The sequence below is a fragment of the Rhyacophila brunnea genome, unplaced genomic scaffold (assembly GCF_057557595.1).
Source record: "Rhyacophila brunnea isolate RB1 unplaced genomic scaffold, BYU_Rbru_1.0 scaffold_7, whole genome shotgun sequence".
NCBI classification, from domain to species: Eukaryota; Metazoa; Arthropoda; class Insecta; order Trichoptera; family Rhyacophilidae; genus Rhyacophila; species Rhyacophila brunnea.
The window spans coordinates 47,069,293-47,077,635 of record NW_028233339.1 but is presented as its reverse complement, the minus strand read 5'-3'; positions in this window follow the sequence as shown (position 1 = coordinate 47,077,635).

The window sequence follows — 8,343 nt, the reverse complement described above, 5'->3', positions numbered from 1 at the left end:
CTCGGAATTAGGCAACTTAGAGATTCTTTCTTCAATACAAAAATGGTACTTACGTTAACCTGGAGCCCGCTACAGTTATTTTCATCGAAAAGCAACAAAAGACTCCGTTTAGAAAAAGATTCAACATCTTTGAGTACAAATTACTTTTACCTAATTAAACTGGGATAGGAGCAGTTGTCACATACCCAGTGCTCGAAATGGAAAAGTTTACGAACCGGAGTGCTCGACAATTTTCTGAAGATATTAACATAGTTATCAAATTTTATGTGTATTTTATATAAATAAGTGTGTTAGATTTTTTATTAAATGCCATATCTAGACTCAGACGGTCAAATTATTTTTCCACGAGACGGAGCGATAACTTTACCGATTTCACGAACAGGAATGGCGCTCCGGTGCGCTCCGGTCCATTTCGAGCCCTGCACATACCTATGTGTGTAATTATCATGAATTACCACAGAGTAAATCCCTAAAAGAAATCCATCTTCTTGAAGCAAACCACGTACCTGAGGCTTTTGCTTTTTGTACAAGTCTTCACTTATATATTCTTTCTAACACTACAACAGGCCATGAGAATGAGGCCCAATGATAGTAGTGTAGTGAAACAGTATTTTAATTAGTGATAGATGAGAAACGATCACAAAAACCCAGGGTTTGAGAAAATCACATAAATATATATTATGACCTTACCAAAAATTGAATCTATAGCCCCCGTATGGAAGGCCAGCACATTATGCACACGACTACAAGGGCGTTCAACTGTCATTGAAAATTATAATTAAGAAAATATTTTTTTAAATATAGTACTCATTGTAATAACATGGTTTAGGTAGGTAGGTACTACAATAGATTGACAGCGCCAAAATGCGTAAATACTCAAATTAACATGTTCATTATATCCACTTTTTATATGCATTGACACCCACGGTCGTCTAGTGTGTAGAGCCGTCATCAAGTTTATATAAATACGAAGCTTTGACTTATGGGTTCAAACCCGTGATTGCTTGAAAGAATGCATATTGTTCCAGTGCAAGGATCTAATAGGTTGGGCAAATGGCTAACAACTAATCCTCATAAAAATTCTGTCAATGTAACCTGCACTCTATACATATCATATATTGTGTTTTATTTTTTCAACATGTTTCGTTTAAATATTGGGCAATTTTATATATCAATGTTTTAATTTTTGTGCAATAATCTTATAAGATGTGAAAACTATTTTTTATGTGATTTTGAGCTAATTTTATTTTGTCTTTTTTGGGAAAATGTTTTTTAATGGATTACAAATAATATTGTTAATTTTTGTTATCTCATAATTCGGAGGATTCGGCTGTCGGCTGACCATGTCCACTGCCCAACTCCATTTCTCTCTGCATTTAGCTATACTCAGGAGTTTTAGCAGTGGTAAACCTTGTTCACTCTTCAGTGGCCCTGTATGCCGAAAGATGTATAGCCGATAGAACAATAAGAATACTGATTATGTTACGTACAATGAAAAATATTATAGATTTTATTACCTCAAACGGTTTTATAAACTTAATTATTTACTGGTTCTGTGATACAATTAAGATTTTATTGAATTTAATATAAATATTGTAATGTTACTTGGGATATTCGGTTATGGGAAATAATTTTTTTATATAAACTATGTAACGCTCAATTAAAACATGGTTCAACAAAATGAATGTATTTATATTATATATTTTTATAAATTTAATAAAGTTTACTTGACGTTAAATAAAATGTTTCACTATTTGACTGTTCTCTGTGTGCTTGCATCGTGTTTCTTTAGTCATACTGATCGCCGTGATGCAGAAAGCCTCGAAACTGTTCTGGGGGATGTGGCCGGCAAAAGGGACAGAGGGCAAATGCCGCTATGATGGTGTAACCAAATGAAGGAATGCACTAGAAAACTGGTAGAATCGCACCACAAGGCTTGCAGAGGATAAGGAAAACTGGAGAAGGGTGATCCAGAATGTCACAGTAGCTATTCCGGAGTGATGAAGAACCAGACATGAGGGTTATTATGAGGAAATGAAAGATTTTACTAAAGGGTTGTTCATAAGTGATGTTATGCCCAGTGGCGGCCGGTGGTCTTCAGAATAGCATTTTCTGGTAGTGCACAATGGTTTATCTTCTATAAAGAGAAGATCTTCTTCTTTCACTCTGTCACGACCCAGCATTGGGGCTTAGGGCAAGCACAAGTTCGCGCCACTTTCCTCGGTCCATCGCCAACTCTTGCGCTACCCGCCATGTCAGACCTGCAGCACGTAGGTCGCTTTTGTGGCACCGCTGCAGGGTGAGGGAGGGCCGGCCATGGCGACGGAACCCTTGAGGCTGTGCCATAAGGGTACGAAGTGTCACACTCTTTGGTGGCATCCGGATTACGTGTCCTAGCCACGTAAGGTCGTAAAGCGTCTTTTCATGATTACCTCAATCCGAAGGCTGCCGTGTTCTCTTACCGACTTCTAAGAAAGTAAATTAAATATGTCCTTGTTTATTTATACTATTTCTCAAAAAAGTTTTTGAACAGGATGATTTAATATCAATAAAGAAATATAAATGTTAAAGTTTATGGCTTTACGCTCTGAGCGAATAATGCGTCAGCCAAAGAAATAACCACTGATGTGTTTTTTCATTATTTTGAATGTATGAGTGGTTTAGACATAAACGCGGGAGTTGGTATTTTCGTAACATGTTGGCGATTCATTAAAAATGTTAACTGTAAAATTGTTAAAAATTAACTCGCCAACATTGTTATAAAACAGAAACTGGCGTTTTTGTTTCTAGAGTCCTTCGTTTCGTGCGCCGATCTAAAAGTGTGTAAAAAATTCTACACAAAACGCCATTACAGGACATTCGGCCACCGTTTAAGTAGTATACAATGACCTCATTGTAATCCTGTGCAAACTGAAAATCTGTTTGGATCGCAATTGCTTTGCGCTCATAAACGGAGTATTGTTCATAATACTGCTACATGTTCTACTTCGCGAAGTGAGTGATACACGTATGAATAACAATGAAAAGTTGAGCGATGTCTTCAAAAATGCAGGCAGTGCTTGCATGGTATTAGAGAAGCCGCCGCTGGCTATGACCTATAAGGAAAAAGGGGCCTGATATAATGCAATGATTTATGACGAAGGGGTTGTAGTAAATGTGACATCACAAAACGAATAAAATAAACTTTACTGTTTATATAATATAACAAGCTGAAATCGTTTATTTTCAACATTCATTTTTTAGTGAATGGGTAATTCAAAAATTTTGACAGGGCGTAAAAGATTTTGTTCCGATGGGAGGAGGGGAAGTCAAAAATACAGAAAGTCATATTATGCACGACCCCCAAATTTAAATATCTAATGCAGTCGAGCAGTAAGCAATAAAGTCCGACCGGACGGGATGGCGCCGGGTTCGGATTACGTATATGACATTAGTTAAGTATCTAAGTACCTATCTACTTGGTGTTTTCGCCGACAAGATTGAAAAAGTATCCATGCATTTGGTTTAAAAAACATCCAAAGTTTGTGAAGTAGGTACCTACCAGCGTTCATTACAAAAACAACTTTTGTAGTTTATGAATGCCATGCTCGTTTCGGGGAAAAATTCTAATTGTGTATTTTTGTTTGAATTGCGACTTTTTATGTTATGTGACCGCTCATTTAAAAATACCTATTCTCTGATATAGCGAGTAACGCTCATCAAGAGCAAATTCAGTCGGTCCCATCTTCCTCGTAATAACCAAGTTCGACTGTATATAAATCATAAAGTTTTATTTTTTTGTGTTTTCTCACTACTGAAAATGCATTTTTATGTTACTAGGCTAGGCTAGGCTCAAACCGTCTCAAAACAGTTCTAGACGAGAACCAACCAAGAGAGCAAGCTGGATTCAGAAGAGGCTACAGTACTATGGATTATATACAGGTCGTCAGGGAAATCATAGAGCGCTACCAGGAATACAAACTGCCATTATATCTTGGTTTTATAGACTATGAAAAGGCGTTTGATTCCATCAAAAAATTCTCAATTATAGACGCCCTTAGCAACCAAGGAATTTCCAGATGCTACATAAACATATTGAACAGTATATACAGTGATGCCACAGCATGCGTGAAACTCCACAAACGGTTGTCTAAATTCCCCATTAACAAAGGTGTCCGGCAAGGTGATACCATTTCACCTAAACTATTCACCGCTACTCTTGAGGACTTATTTAGGAAACTTGATTGGGAGGAAAAAGGTGTTCCAATTAACGGAGAGCACCTCAGTCACCTGCGCTTTGCAGATGATATTGTTATACTCTCACAAGACCCGAAAGACCTCCAAGGTAGAATGCAAGATCTCGCGGATGTCAGTCAAACGGTCGGTCTAATGATAAATGTCTCAAAGACAAAAGTGATGAGGAACTGTTTTTCGGACCCTGCGATTATCTATATTTCTGGCACCCAACTCGAGCAAATCAGCAGCTACATCTATCTCGGACAGCAGGTGTCCATAGACGGAAGCATGCACGATGAAATTGCTCGAAGAACAAAGCTGGGATGGAGTGCTTTCGGACGTCTGAATAGTATCTTCAAGAGTGTGTCAACCATTATGTCTTAAGCGTAGGATGTTCAACCAATGTGTGCTACCCGTGCTCACGTATGGCTGCGAGACGTGGACCCTCAACACGAGAGATGTCCAAAGGCTAAGAGTCACACAGCGAGGCATGGAGAGGTGCATGTTGGGCGTCACGCGAAAGGACCGTAAGAGAAACGAATGGGTTAGGAAGCAGACAAGAGTACGCGATGTAATAGACGTTGCCAAACAGCTGAAATGGAGATGGGTGGGGCACATTGCTCGCCGAAAGGACGGCCGCTGGACAAATGCCGTCATCCAATGGTACCCAAGGGGTACGAAACGGCCACAGGGTCGCCCTAAAAGCCGCTGGATTGACGAACTGACGTTCGGCGGAAATACGTGGCAGCGAACGACACAGGACCGAGAGAGTTGGAGAAAGCTTGGGGAGGCCTTCATCCAGCAGTGGATTGACCCCGGCTGATGATGATGATGTTACTAGGCTACTACAAAAGAAGGTCGCGACAAGAAATTGGTTGGGAACCAGTGCTCTAAATAAAAAAGGTATTCATATTTTAAAAGTATGTGAGGGCAGCTTAGATGTAAAAAGTATATGTTGAGGTAGGTACGGATGTCGTTTCTTACATTAGGTATAATTATAACTTCAAACATAATAGTTTTGTTATTTTATTTCGAAAGTTGAAAAAATACCTTGCTATTTACTATAGGAATGTCCGATCTTTTAAAAATTACCACATTTACCATTTTAAGTTTAATGGCCGATCATTTTTTTTTTTTTTAACTTTTTTTCATTATCCATTTGCACCACCGATTGGGTTCGTGATAAAAAAAAACATTAAAATGGCAACACATATTTTTATCTAAACGCGGGATTCGAACTCACGCATTATCATTATGGCATCACAGAAGGCCGCACCAACTATAGGTAAATTCTACAGTGGCACCATAGGCGATTCGCGCGTGTATTGAATTGCTTGCGACAATGCCTGTTTCAATGCTAGCAAACGATACCACTAAAACTTCAAGCCGCATTTGCCGTACCCATGGTGCCACTGTAAAACGATTTACCTATACTCCACCGTGCGGCATTGAAATTAAATTATAACATTATGTATTACAGCTTACTATAACTAGGGAATCCAATCCCGAGCCAAAATTCTGATCCCGGGATTTCGGGATTACAATTTGACAATCCCGGGATCCCGGGACTGGTCCCGAGATTGGCATTTTTTTCCATTGGTAATATAAAATGTTTATATTTACAAATAACATTGATAAAATCGGTCAAAAATAAATCTAGTATAATTTATACTATTTAAGACATTTATTGTTAATATTGTATACGTTCAATCTTGGAAATACACAAGTTTAATGGAGTAAATAATATTGTAATATAAATAATAATGTGAATTTAATATGAGATTGCTGTTTCTGATAGTAAAGATATAATGAATGGATTAGCGAGATTTAAAATAGTAAAGCAAATAATCATGGCGTACTTATGGCCTTTCCGCATCATAAATATAATTTTTCGACCATGTCCGATCCTAATAGGATCATATGTGCCTCCACAGAGTAAAGGTTTGTATTAACAGATTTTGTTTTTTTTTACGAGAAATGGATGTCAGCCACTTGCTCAACCTGCAAAATCTAATTAGTCAGCCAAATATGAAACTGCCGTAAAACGTATGATATCATGGTGGAATTACTTTGTTAAAAGTGCGAAGCATTGTTTTTTCCAATCTTTTTCATTTTTAATAATTCATGTGAAAAAATAAAATGAATCGGCAACCTACACATGGGTATAAATCAAACTTCATTCAAACTCAGTTTACTTCTTATGTAGTTATTTTTTATTAAAAGTATTTTTTCTGTTTTATTTTCGCTTTTTATTTTATTTTCCATAAAAATTGATAAAAAAAATCAATCCCGAAATCCCGGGATTATGTTTATCAATCCCGGGATTCATGGGTATCGAAAATGGCTCGGGATCCCGGGATTGGAATCCCTAACTATAACATCATTACGATACTAGATTCATTCGAAACGTATATTCAAATATAATCAAATTAAATATCCATAATTTGAAAACATCTCATGCATATACACCACACCGACACCCGACGGGACTTGAACATGTATCTGCTGGTTTCGCGCCAGTATACTTTTCCAATTAAGCTACGGGCATCTTACTGAACTACGACGATTTTAACTACCTAGTAGTTGTTACATGAAATGCTTATCGAATTGCGTTATAATTTTGGCTATCGGTTTTAGTATATTAAATTAAGGTAGGATCAATTAATTACTAACCGACGTCGCGGATCACTCCATTATTTAAATATATTTTTAATCCAATGAATTTATATCCAATGATATAACACAAATTTTAGCAAACGCTTTAAAACTAAAATTTAGAGAGATCCTGACGCCATCTAAGAAACAGTCAGTAATCAGTATTGTTAACTAAATTAACTAGATAACCTTGATTTAAAATTACAAAAAATGGTCGCTGATAACAACGGAATGTGAAATAACTATTAGGTATAATGCGTAATTATTTTCCGCATCATTAGCAATTAATTGTAGTATTAGTTTAACCGGTAAACCTCACTGCCCGTAATGCGATAGATTATTTTCTAAACTTTTTAACATACATAAGCAGAGTGGGTCTATCGCTTGGGCCCCGCATCAGTTGAAGTACGGCCTTATGGCGGAGAGAGTCCAAAAGAAAATTTTGAGACTCCTTTACTTTCGGCTGCATGGATATTATCCGTGGCTCTATCCGACTGATTTTCAGCAAGTGTGGCTCTCGCGCAAAATTTCACAAGTTGCGCGTAAATCAACGAAAATACAACGTAATCAAATACGCCAGCGCCCACTGGATTTGACGACGCATTATACGCGCCCGCCGCATGAATCATCGTTTTTTCGCGAATCACCGCTTCTCGGCGATACGAATGAAAGAAAATACAATGGAGTCCATTCATTGAATACAGCGAGCAAAATCACGCTCTGGACGGCGTCGTCGATCGACGGGCGAGAAGTAATTATTTAATAACAGAGATCTCATTGTTTAATTTTATTGCATGTCCTATATTTCGCTGGTTGAATAGATTAATTTATTGCTTTGTTATGAGAGACGCTGTAATAATAATTATTTTGTGCTGCTTGGGCCGCTTATTACATAGGTGAAGGGTAATGAGCGGCAAGATACGTGTGATTATGGTTATGAATAAACGCTTCATACGCCGACTTCGCCCGCTCGACGCGTTCTATGGGCACTATCGCTTAGGGATGCTTACATACTGTAGCTTAAAATTTAGAAGGGATCTTTATTTAGCTACATATTTTTTAAGACTTATACGCGGCGTAAATGTGAACTCTGACATTCTTGGTGGTGTTGGCTTGTGCGTCTCTGATAATTACCTTAGGAATCGAGGGCATCCGTTGTTTGTTCTCCCACGGTGAAGAACTAACCTGCCATTAGTAATGCCAATTGGGAGGGCAATAACCTTGTTTAATAAAATCGCTTCGGATATTGATATATTCCACTTACGTGAGGGTGAATTTAGGTGGACGTTGTTTTATAAGTTTTTAAGATAGGGTTTATCAAAGTTCACTCTGTGTGCTTACATCTACTTGTATTTTAATATTTTGTTATTTTTGTTATTTTAATTCTTATTTTATTACTTATTGTATTATTAACTCACACTTCTCTGTATTTTTATTTTTAAAAATTATTAACACTTATTTTATGTCATGTCG